Source organism: Diabrotica virgifera, chromosome 9 (genome assembly GCF_917563875.1).
Source record: "Diabrotica virgifera virgifera chromosome 9, PGI_DIABVI_V3a".
NCBI lineage: Eukaryota > Metazoa > Arthropoda > Insecta > Coleoptera > Chrysomelidae > Diabrotica > Diabrotica virgifera.
This window is the reverse complement of record NC_065451.1, coordinates 116,097,604-116,110,072: the sequence shown is the minus strand read 5'-3', so window position 1 is coordinate 116,110,072 and position 12,469 is coordinate 116,097,604. Positions and strand designations below refer to the sequence as shown.

The 12,469-nt window shown below is 38.9% G+C and overlaps 1 long non-coding RNA gene across 2 annotated transcripts; it reads right to left on the bottom strand.

Moving 5' to 3' along the window:
* Window positions 1-5,639: 5,639 nt before the first annotated feature.
* LOC126892428 (uncharacterized) lies at window positions 5,640-11,815 on the bottom strand. 2 transcript variants are annotated; one of them, XR_007700828.1, is made up of 2 exons: window positions 11,638-11,815; window positions 5,640-6,452 (listed from the first exon to the last, which is right to left on the bottom strand). It is a non-coding gene; the product is annotated as an uncharacterized LOC126892428 (long non-coding RNA). The 2 variants fall into 2 exon arrangements; XR_007700827.1 differs by lacking the exon at window positions 11,638-11,815 and adding an exon at window positions 6,921-7,246.
* Between the last annotated feature and the right edge of the window lie 654 nt (window positions 11,816-12,469).

Below are 12,469 nucleotides of genomic sequence, written 5' to 3'. Positions count from 1 at the left end.
ACATCCAATGTCCCATAAGGTCTCTAGGTGTTTCCTCAGTCGGATAGTTCATACGTGAAATATATAAATAATAATATATAATGAACAACAAAAGTTTGAAGGTGTTACAGATTAACGTCGGACGGGCCAAGGCGGCCCACGATCTGGTCCATGCGAAAGCCCTGGACATCGGGGCGGATCTGATAATAGTACCTGAGCCAAACAAAAATATTGCAAGGAGGTTTGGCTGGATATCGGATACGCGTTCCGATGTCGCTATCCATCTTGTCAACAGAAACCCAAGAATCGAAAAAATTACGAGGAAGGAGGGTGTTGTAAAGATCAACTTTGTTGATGTGGCTATTATAGCCTGCTACATCTCTCCAAACGTCAATATGACGGTGTACCTTGACAAGATGGAGAGCATCACGAATATGGCCCTGGCGGAGAAAAATTTCATCATTGCGGGTGACATTAACGCAAAATCCGTCCTATGGGGATCCCCGAGGAACGATAGTAGAGGAGAGGTATGGAGTGAGTGGATCTCCTCTCTCAATGTAATGGTTGTAAATAACGGCAACCACACCTTTGAGAGGGGCGACTCGCGCACCCATATCGACGTAACACTGGTGAATGACAAGTATTCCAGTAAGGTCACTAAGTGGGATGTGATGGATGAGAATCTATTCACATTCCATAAATACATCTCCTACGAGATCGGTACCGCGGGGACCACCGGTAGCGGCAGAAAGGTTATGGCATTCAATAGGGCGGCCTTTAGGGAGAGGTTGGATGGCTTCTGCGAGGGGGCCACCGACTTCCCTAGCCTTAGAAGTGCCATAATACGCGCGCACAGGGAGAGCACGAATAGCAATCTGGTATCGTATACGGTACCGTATTGGTGGAACGATGACGTTCAGGGTGCCCGTACCCAGTGCCTCAGACTGAGGCGCATCGCACAGAGGGAAAGAACGCCTATGGCGAGAGAATTATACAAGAACACAAAGAAGGACCTTAATAAGATCATAAGGAGGTCCAAGCGAACGTGTTGGACCAATCTGTGCGATGCGCTTGAGGAAGATGTATGGGGTGAGGCCTACAGGTTAGTGATTAAAACCTTGAGAGTTGAAACCCCATACAGACTTACTGAGGACAGGAGGTGGGACATCGCGGGCGTCCTCTTCCCCAGGAAGCCAGAGATGCTGTTCGAGCCCACCATGTGTGAGCTCCCGGAAGCCGTTACTCCCATGGAACTCTCCAGGGCAGTAGACGCGATTAAGACGGGGAGGTCGCCGGGACCTGATCGGGTGCCGCCGGAGGCCGTTAAGATCGCGGTTGCGGCGCAACCAGAATTGTTTAGATCAGTGCTGTCCCGGCTTCTTGTGTCCCAGGCTTTTCCTGACGACCTGAAACGGGCACGCCTCACGTTGATACCCAAACCGGGTAAGAACCCGGAAGAGGCCAGCTCCTACCGACCCATCTGCCTCCTAGATTGCCTAGGCAAACTATATGAAAATATAGTTAAGAACCGCTTGTAAGCGGGATTAGATGCCGCAAACGCCATCTCCGATAGGCAATACGGCTTTAGGAAGCCGTCGACTGCAGGAAAAAATGGGCAGTGCTGGTCATGTTCGATGTTAAGAACGCCTTTAACACTGCGGGATGGGGGCATATCATCAACACGATGGAGGCCCTCAGACTGCCCACATATCTCACTAATATAATTAAGAGCTATCTGACTGAGAGACACTTAACGGTAAACAAGGGCGAGAACGTGAAACTCTCTGCGGGCGTCCCCCAGGGATCGGTCCTCGGACCGACCCTATGGAATATCTTATACGACGGGTTGCTACGTGTAAATTTCGGTCGCATGTGTAACGCGGTCGCGTACGCCGACGATCTCGCGATCCTTATCACCTACGATTCCTACTGGGAGGTGGTGCATAAGGCTGAGAGGTGTTTTCGTCGCGTGAACGCCTGGATGTCGGGAAAAGATCTGGAGCTTGCAAGCGCTAAGACAGAGGTGGTGATCCTCAAGGCACCGCGAGCGGGCCTGACCTGGTTTTCCGCTTCGGAGCCAGCGAGGTGAAATCGTCCTCTTGCGCAAGATACCTGGGCATAAACCTCGAACGGGGACTGGGGTTCTCCAAGCACCTCGCAAGGGTGGTAGAGAAGGCCGAGGCGCAAACCGCAGCCCTCCGAAGACTAACACCAAACATCGGAGGGCCTGGTAGCGCCAAACGGAGACTGTACCTACATACCGTACAGTCTACCCTTCTCTACGGGGCCCCGGTCTGGATCGAGGTTCTAAGGCACAAGAAGTATAAGGAAGTCTTGATTAAAGCGCAGAGGAAGCCTCTGTTGAACGTATGCAGTGCATATCGTACTGCATCAACCACGGCCCTACAGGTCATCGCGGGTGCCCCTCCTATACACCTGCTTGCCAGAGAGCGCACAACACTATACGAGTCAGAAAACGGTCACCTACCTGCGGTTAGAGCGGCCGCTAGAGAACGGCTTCTGGCTGACTGGCAAGCGGAATGGGAGGCAGAGACAACCAAGGCACAGTGGACCAAGAGACTGGTCCCGAACATAGGGGCGTGGTACGCTTGTAAGTTCCGGAGAACAAATTACTTTTTCACGCAGTTCCTGACGGGACACGGCTCTTTCCGGGCGTTCACGCACGGCATCGGTAAGACAAACGATGACCTGTGCCTGGCCTGCCACGTGAGGGAGGACGCGGAACACTGCGTGTTCCGGTGTGCCGTGTTCGCTCGCGGGCAGACCAGGCTCAGGAATCGTTTCGGAGACGTCGGCCCCGAGAATATAATCAATCTAGCATTGGGTAACAGGGACGATTTCGAATTCATCATCGATGTCATCACAGGTATAATAAAAGAGAGAGCAGCGCGAGAAAGGGCAGAGCAGGCTGGTTAAAAAACAAAAAAAAATAAATAAAAAAAATAATAAATAAAAAATTCTACGTTTTTTGGTGGTACATTATACTTACTCTACTGAATTTAGGTATGTAGGTATATGCGTAGGTAGGTAGACAAAGGTAGAAAATTGCATCAACTCTTTGAATTTTGGTATAATTAGGTATGCAGGTAAGCAAGGACAAATGTAGGAAAAAAAAATAAAAAAAAAATAAATAAATAAAAAAAACTCTACGTTTTTGGCGGTACATTATATTACTCTATTGAATTTGGGTATGTAGGTATATACGCAGATAGGTAAGTAAAGACAAAGGTAGAACGACCCCCCCGTTGAGGGCCGCCCCCCAGTCCCATGAATTGTCCCAATCGTGTTTTCGATCCCACATAGGGATCAAGTACCTCAATTACAGCCCTATCGTTTTCGATAGGAGCCTAGGAAACCCCCTCCTTGTAGGGACAGACACTCCAACTCTCCCCCTACCGCTTCTAGGTAGGGGGGAGGATATAGGCCATGTTCAAGAACACTTTACTTTAGACAGCGCGGAATGTCCCCATGTATCGTTCTCTATAGAACACGTCCAGGGACATTCCGGGTCGGAAGAAGGGGTGGTTTTAGTTGGTAGGCGGCTGGTTATGGGGGGCATGCGGGATGCATTGACTACGTGTGGTTGAAGCATCCTAGCGTGTTCTCCTCTCCTGTCCGAGTCCAACTGTACTAGGGACACCTTCCCTAGTCTGCTATGAGCGTTCCCCTCAGTCCAAAAAAAAAAGGTAGAACTCACCTCATTAAACACTAGTACAGATGCAGGTGCTTTACTAGTTTCGATGCAGTCATTTTGAAACCTCTATACTCTGGGTATAGAGATTTTTGAAGAGAAGAACTGAATAAAGATGGGTAAAATAAATGATAAGAGATTTAAGACGACAAGAAGAGGGGCTTAGCTCAGGAAAAAAATTAAAAGGGCAGAGAAACACTAAATCTCAAGTGAGTATTCGGGTTAGCTTCAATACACCGAATATTGGCTTTGGAGATATGAGAAGAAAATTTGGTAATGAAATGATAGTAACTAGGAAGAAAATGAGACTGTTAATACAAAAATGGAAGGAAAATAGATAAGAATGCTAGAGATAAGATAATATCGAGTTACAACAAGGAAAGAAGAAAAAAGGGCGCCAACTCGAACGAACAACTCGGCTCTCAGAACCAAGAAGTTGGACAGGTTCGAGATTTTGAAGTAACGAACAACAGGAACTCTATGACACTGGTTACAATCACCTGAAATTCAAAATACTAAATACTGATCTTGTCTTGCTATGTTATATACTGGTAATACAGACTGAAATAAAACACCAACCTTAATACATACAAATATATTAATGATAAATGTTAAATACTAACAATTTACATATAACGCAACGTGATAGTGGATGGGGAAAAGATCAAATAGGACCGCAAAGGCCACTTAACAAGCAATTATCGACTATCACTGGCCAAGCAAAGGTATTAAAATCAAAATCCAAAGCAAAAGTCCGTCAGAATAGCACTAAGTCCTTACAACTAAAAAGTTAGTAATTATTGCCTAAATTGAACTACGCTAGAGTGAGATCCACGACAAGAACGCTACGGTTACCAAAAATAATAAAGATCTCACCTAGCAAAAACACTAATAAGTAAATATATAATGAGTTATATAAATGAGTTATATAAATGAGTTATATAAATGAGTTGTATAAATGAGTTGGTCAGCTACTCTTTATATACAATGTAAAAACCTACAAGACATATTCCCTATTTGAAATCCGCGACAAACCTTTAACGACCCCTTCCCCATCAAATTTTTAAGATACAATTATTATTTATAATGATTATTGAACAAGACCTAATTTTATTTATTTGAAACTACTACTTATATTAAATCAAAAAAAAACCAACGACCTAAAACCCTATCTATCAAGAAATATGTACCTAGTTTACCTCGATTGTATGCATACAAGAAGTTTACAGTGCAAGCAACTATAGAGTACCCAAAATATGTAAATAATAAAATTAAACAACTTATCTTAACCACAGTTCCTATTTAAAGTCCAGATAGGAATGCATTTCCTCTTGGCACGGCAAAAACTAGTGGGCTGCTGTGGTGATAAATCCAATCCTGGATGTTGTGAAATAGGTAATATCCAATCCAACCAAAAGTAACTTGAAACCTCTATACTCTGGGTATAGAGATTTTGAAGAAAAGAACTGACAAAATAGTGGGAAAATAAATGAGACGAGATTTAAGACAAAAAGAAGAGGGCTTAGCTCAGAAGGGAAACACAAAAGTGCTGAGAGACACTAAATCTCAAGTGGGTATTCGGGCTAGCTTCAATACACCGAATATTGGCTTTGGAGATATGAGAAAAAAATTGATAATGAAATGATAGTAACTAGGATGAAAATGAGACCTGTTAATACAAAAATGGAAGAAAAATAGATAAGAATGCAAGAGATAAAATAATATCGAGATACAGCAAATAAAGAAGAAGAACAAAGGGCGCCAACTCGAACGAACAACTCGGCTCTCAGAACCAAGAAGTTGGACAGGTTCGAGATTTTTTTGAAGTAACGAACGACAGGAACTCAATGACACTGGTTACAACCACCTGAAATACAAAAATACTAAATACTGATCTTGTCTTGCTATGTTATATACTGGTAATACAGACTGAAATAAAACACCAACCTTAATACATACAAATATATTAATAATAAATATTAAATGTTAACACTTTACATATAACGCAACGTAATAACAGTGATAGTGGATGGGGAAAAGATAAAATAGGACCGCAAAGGCCACTCAACAAGCAATTATCCACTATCACTGGCCAAGCAAAAGTATTAAAATCAAAATCCAAATCAAAAGTCCGTTGGAATAGCAAAAAGGTCTATATAAATGAGTTGGTCAGTGACTCTTTATAGATTATACAAAAAAAACCTACTAGACGTATTCCCTATTTTAAAATCCGCGACAAAATTTTACAACCCGATTCCCTATTAAATTTTAAGATACAATTATTTATGATTATTAAACAAGACCTGATTTTATTTATTTTAACTAACTCCTACTTATACTGAATCAAAGAGAAAAAAAAAACAACGACCTAAAACCCTATCTATCACGCAAATATATGTACTCTTCCTAATCGTATGCATACGAAAAGTTTACAATGTAGCAAATATATCTTACCCAAAAGTAAATACAGAAAAAGTAAATAAACTTAGCTTTTACACAACAGCCGGTTAAAAGTAGGGTTGCAAGTCCATAGAGATGAATTCTTTTGGCACGCTAACGCTGGTTGGATGCTGTGGTGAGTAAGTCCTACTGCAAGGTCCTGGGTGAAGATGCTGGTTGTAGTAAAATCAGGTATGGTGTATTATCCAACAAAAACAGCCCACTCTAGGGATAAACCATCACAGAGTGGCTAGCAATCTAACTAGTACATAATTAACGTGATAAAGTCACGTTGTGTGACTAAATAACTAAGTGACAGGATCTAAAATAAAGTTTATTTAATTAGTTATGATGTATTTCAATAACAGTAGCAGTACATATTGAACAGGCCCAAACAAAAACATCAAACATTAGGTAGGTTAGGAATTCATATGTCATGTCAAAATTTCTGAAGTTTACTTCAATTCAGACATGACAGGAACGTGCGCATTAGATGGGCGTGACAGAAGGCTGTATAGATACTCGTTAAAACTTTTTATAAATCACAGATAAAAAACTTAAGTAAAAAGCCTAACGATCAGGTATAAAAGATACTAAAATTTAGGTTTGGACACTAGAAAAAACTATGGCCTTGATTGAATGTTCCTTTGCAAATGAGAATGAATATCATTGTTGTACTATGAATTATATATAAACTTATGTGGTAAATTAATCTAACGAAAGATCTAACTACAATGATGCATTGGATTTCACAACGAAGGAATGAGAGATAAATGTCTTATGTACTTACTGAAACAAGGCAGGCACGCCGGAATATCCACTTCTGTTATGCGAAGAAGTCCAAAGAGATGTTTAACTTTGGTTATCTAGTTTTGTAGATGGGATTAGCTGACGCTTAATTTCCTTCTAATTATTTGATTTCCATCGAAAATTTGTCTCAATCCCGTCACTTAAAAGTGAGAATCACCTCACTAGAGGCGCGCCATCCGCCCTTCGAGCCGTTTCCTGACCAACTGCTGTTCAATGTTATCGGAAATCGATTCGTATCGATCCGATAGAAACATGCGCGGTGCTTTCCTCTTGCTTCGCTGCGAAAATAGGCACCTAGGCGATTAAATAAGCGTCTCCAAAGAATTTTCTAGAGGGGTATTTTTAATGAAATTTAACTGAATGAATTGAAAATCGTAATTAATTTTAAATGGTCCGTAGCATAACTGCTACATTCTCCCTTATCTCCAGCAAAAAAAAGGAAAACTCCACAAGTTTCCTTTTTTTTTTCCAGAACTAACTGACGCTAGGGCGAACCTGAGGGTGGACACGGTAAAGGAGTAACGTTGTGGGATAAAAACATAATGATGGTAGGCTCAACAGTCATACTATTTGCTGAGGGGACGGAACAAAAATCAGGAACGAAGTCATACACAGTATAGAGGCCACGTGAGATATATCTAATCATATTTGCAGAAAGTATAGAACATAGAAGGGATGTGTAACTGACCGACATGAGTTATTCAACAAGATAATTTACTTTAATTTAGTAAAACCAAAGATAGAGAAAAACAAATAATTACGCGTTAATCACTTACATTCTAAATATAATTATACAACCTTATAGAGTAAGTCAACTCTTAACACTACTTACTATCTGCATTCTCAAGTGTTAGTAACCCATCATTAAATCTAAATTACAGGTGTGTATTAACAACACCTAACACCGTATAACCAAGAACCATACACAACAATCAACCTATCAAATTTACCCAACATTGATACTAGAGCGAACAAATTCTACTAATCACCCGAGAATTCAATGAGGGACTAATTCATCAAGACTAGTTGAAACTACATTACTACAAAGCTAAACATAAATAATGATATGGTTCTGGATATCAACAACAACTAAAAATCAAGGTAAAAGATAATCCTTAACATCTACTCTCTTTAGCAGTGATAGGAAGACACAATCTAGGTAAAGATACTAGCAAGCCCAGTATACTCATGGTATAGGGTATGCCAAAAGATAAAGATACTGGCGAGCCTGCATCTACTCGTGGTAGAGGGTATGCACAAAAGGTAAAAGATAATAAAAATCCAACTGTAATACCTAAACTGTACTATTGACGTGGTCCAATTCTTTACTCACGACAAGCACAGAGAAGGACAGATTCTTAGGACTTCATAATAATCAAGATAAAGATAAGATATACATTCAATCAGATATAGATAAGAGATGCACTCATCAAGGTAAAGGTACGAGATAAACTCAAGGTAAAGATAAACTCACTTCAGGTAAAGGTAAACTCACTTCAGGTAAAGGTAAAGATAAACTCACCTCAGGTAAAGGTAAAGATAAGCTCACTTCAGGTAAAGGTAAACTCACTTCAGGTAAAGGTAAAGTCACTTCAGGTAAAGATAAACTCACTTCAGGTAAAGGTAAAGATAAACTCACCTCAGGTAAAGGTCAACTCACTTCAGGTAAAGGTAAAGATAATCTCACTTCAGGTAAAGGTAAAGATAAACTCACCTCAGGTAAAGGTAAACTCACTTCAGGTAAAGGTAAAGATAAACTCACTTCAGGTAAAGGTATGTTAAAACTCAAATCATTCAAAAGATAACAGCATAGGAGATGACAACCAAGTTAAACAGACTTACTTACTGCTGAATATCAGAACGATCGAATTCTATATGACACATTCCAATTTCAACCTAAGAGACACTCTGGGAACAACTTATAGATATTAATGTATTTCTGAGCCAAGTGAAGTGCACAAGTTCGGGGTGATCAGTCCTGAACCCACGCTAAACCCTGACACAGTAAAGCGACTACATAAGCTTTATGGGCATGGTCCGCGCGAAACCATATAAGACCATAAGTAAATCAAAGAAAATATATTTTTTTTTGAAAAGTGTTTTCCAATTATCCCTGTAAATACTTATTTAACCCAGAATTCAAGATGGGGAAAATTCCCATTATCCATCCTGTACTCCTATGGTATGTAGGTTGGACTTTCAAGAGGCAACTCACCGCAAAATGAACAAGTCCAAAACTAAGATATTAGTCAACATTAAGATAAGATAAAATAAGATAAAAGGCACAACAACAGATGTTAACTAGGTAAACAAAATAAATAAACAGATGTTATACCTTAACGATGCCATTATAAACAACTGAGAAATAAACACGAGAATGAGATAAAATGTAAGTAGGTAAAGTTTAACTCACTCTCTGTCCTCAAGTTAATGTTCTGAGTGGATACCTACACCAGTAATGTTTATTTGTTTGGTCCAGTCGTGAAATCCATTGAAATGTACTGCTACAACTTCCGATAAACCTAAAATCGAAAAAACTTTTAATTCAAGGTAGTGATTCACTTTTAATGCTACTCCGGACTTGTAAAAATAGGTGAAATCGTAAATTCAAGATATTTAAATTTTTAATTTAATTTATTATTAATCCAAAATAGTTATTTAACCAATCAAAACAAATAAATTTATTCAGTCAACACAGTATACCATAGCAAAACAAGTTTATAGGTATAAGATAATCTCCAAAAAAAACCAAATTGAAGTACAACACTAAACGTTAAAGTGAGAATCTAAAAACACAATCACTGAAACCACCAAGATAAAAACCAAAAGTTAAAGGAGATATTTTCAAAGCCAAAAATGTAAAAGAAGCCCCACGTTGGGCGCCAATTGAAACCTCTATACTCTGGGTATAGAGATTTTGAAGAAAAGAACTGACAAAATAGTGGGAAAATAAATGAGAAGAGATTTAAGACAAAAAGAAGAGGGCTTAGCTCAGAAGGGAAACACAAAAGTGCTGAGAGACACTAAATCTCAAGTGGGTATTCGGGCTAGCTTCAATACACCGAATATTGGCTTTGGAGATATGAGAAAAAAATTGATAATGAAATGATAGTAACTAGGATGAAAATGAGACCTGTTAATACAAAAATGGAAGAAAAATAGATAAGAATGCAAGAGATAAAATAATATCGAGATACAGCAAATAAAGAAGAAGAACAAAGGGCGCCAACTCGAACGAACAACTCGGCTCTCAGAACCAAGAAGTTGGACAGGTTCGAGATTTTTTTAAAGTAACGAACGACAGGAACTCAATGACACTGGTTACAACCACCTGAAATACAAAAATACTAAATACTGATCTTGTCTTGCTATGTTATATACTGGTAATACAGACTGAAATAAAACACCAACCTTAATACATACAAATATATTAATAATAAATATTAAATGTTAACACTTTACATATAACGCAACGTAATAACAGTGATAGTGGATGGGGAAAAGATAAAATAGGACCGCAAAGGCCACTCAACAAGCAATTATCCACTATCACTGGCCAAGCAAAAGTATTAAAATCAAAATCCAAATCAAAAGTCCGTTGGAATAGCAAAAAGGTCTATATAAATGAGTTGGTCAGTGACTCTTTATATATTATACAAAAAAAACCTACTAGACGTATTCCCTATTTTAAAATCCGCGACAAAATTTTACAACCCGATTCCCTATTAAATTTTAAGATACAATTATTTATGATTATTAAACAAGACCTGATTTTATTTATTTTAACTAACTCCTACTTATACTGAATCAAAGAGAAAAAAAAAAAAACAACGACCTAAAACCCTATCTATCACGCAAATATATGTACTCTTCCTAATCGTATGCATACGAAAAGTTTACAATGTAGCAAATATATCTTACCCAAAAGTAAATACAGAAAAAGTAAATAAACTTAGCTTTTACACAACAGCCGGTTAAAAGTAGGGTTGCAAGTCCATAGAGATGAATTCTTTTGGCACGCTAACGCTGGTTGGATGCTGTGGTGAGTAAGTCCTACTGCAAGGTCCTGGGTGAAGATGCTGGTTGTAGTAAAATCAGGTATGGTGTATTATCCAACAAAAACAGCCCACTCTAGGGATAAACCATCATAGAGTGGCTAGCAATCTAACTAGTACATAATTAACGTGATAAAGTCACGTTGTGTGACTAAATAACTAAGTGACAGGATCTAAAATAAAGTTTATTTAATTAGTTATGATGTATTTCAATAACAGTAGCAGTACATATTGAACAGGCCCAAACAAAAACATCAAACATTAGGTAGGTTAGGAATTCATATGTCATGTCAAAATTTCTGAAGTTTACTTCAATTCAGACATGACAGGGACGTGCGCATTAGATGGGCGTGACAGAAGGCTGTATAGATACTCGTTAAAACTTTTTATAAATCACAGAAAAAAAAACTTAAGTAAAAAGCCTAACGATCAGGTATAAAAGATATTAAAATTTAGGTTTGGACACTAGAAAAAACTATGGCCTTGATTGAATGTTCCTTTGCAAATGAGAATGAATATCATTATTGTACTATGAATTATATATAAACTTATGTGGTAAATTAATCTAACGAAAGATCTAACTACAATGATGCATTGGATTTCACAACGAAGGAATGAGAGATAAATGTCTTATGTACTTACTGAAACAAGGCAGGCACGCCGGAATATCCACTTCTGTTATGCGAAGAAGTCCAAAGAGATGTTTAACTTTGGTTATCTAGTTTTGTAGATGGGATTAGCTGACGCTTAATTTCCTTCTAATTATTTGATTTCCATCGAAAATTTGTCTCAATCCCGTCACTTAAAAGTGAGAATCACCTCACTAGAGGCGCGCCATCCGCCCTTCGAGCCGTTTCCTGACCAACTGCTGTTCAATGTTATCGGAAATCGATTCGTATCGATCCGATAGAAACATGCGCGGTGCTGTCCTCTTGCTTCGCTGCGAAAATAGGCACCTAGGCGATTAAATAATCGTCTCCAAAGAATTTTCTAGAGGGGTATTTTTATTGAAATTTAATTGAATGAATTGAAAATCGTAATTAATTTTAAATGGTCCGTAGCATAACTGCTACAAACTCTAGGGGTAACCCATACCCGAGTTGCTTGCAGTAACTGGCACATATTTATATGATGGCACATTAAATGATGATCCAATTTACATAAATTGACTAGACTAAGTGTCTATGTGACAAGTAACTAAGGGACGGAATCTAAAATAAATTTTATCAATTTAACCCAGATATTACTACCGTCCTTTTAAAAGGCAGTGTAAATTATGCGTAATTTAGGTTAGTACAGCTACCAACTGATAGATGGCTCTAGATGGAGTGTTTTCAAGAGCCAGCATTCGACAAGTTTTAACGATTTTAGTGCGCGCACATGCTGTAATTGTGAGGTTATCTGTGTAAATTGCCAGGTTTTGGACTACAAAATGGATGCTTATAATTGGAGGTAAGTCTAGAATTAAAAAACT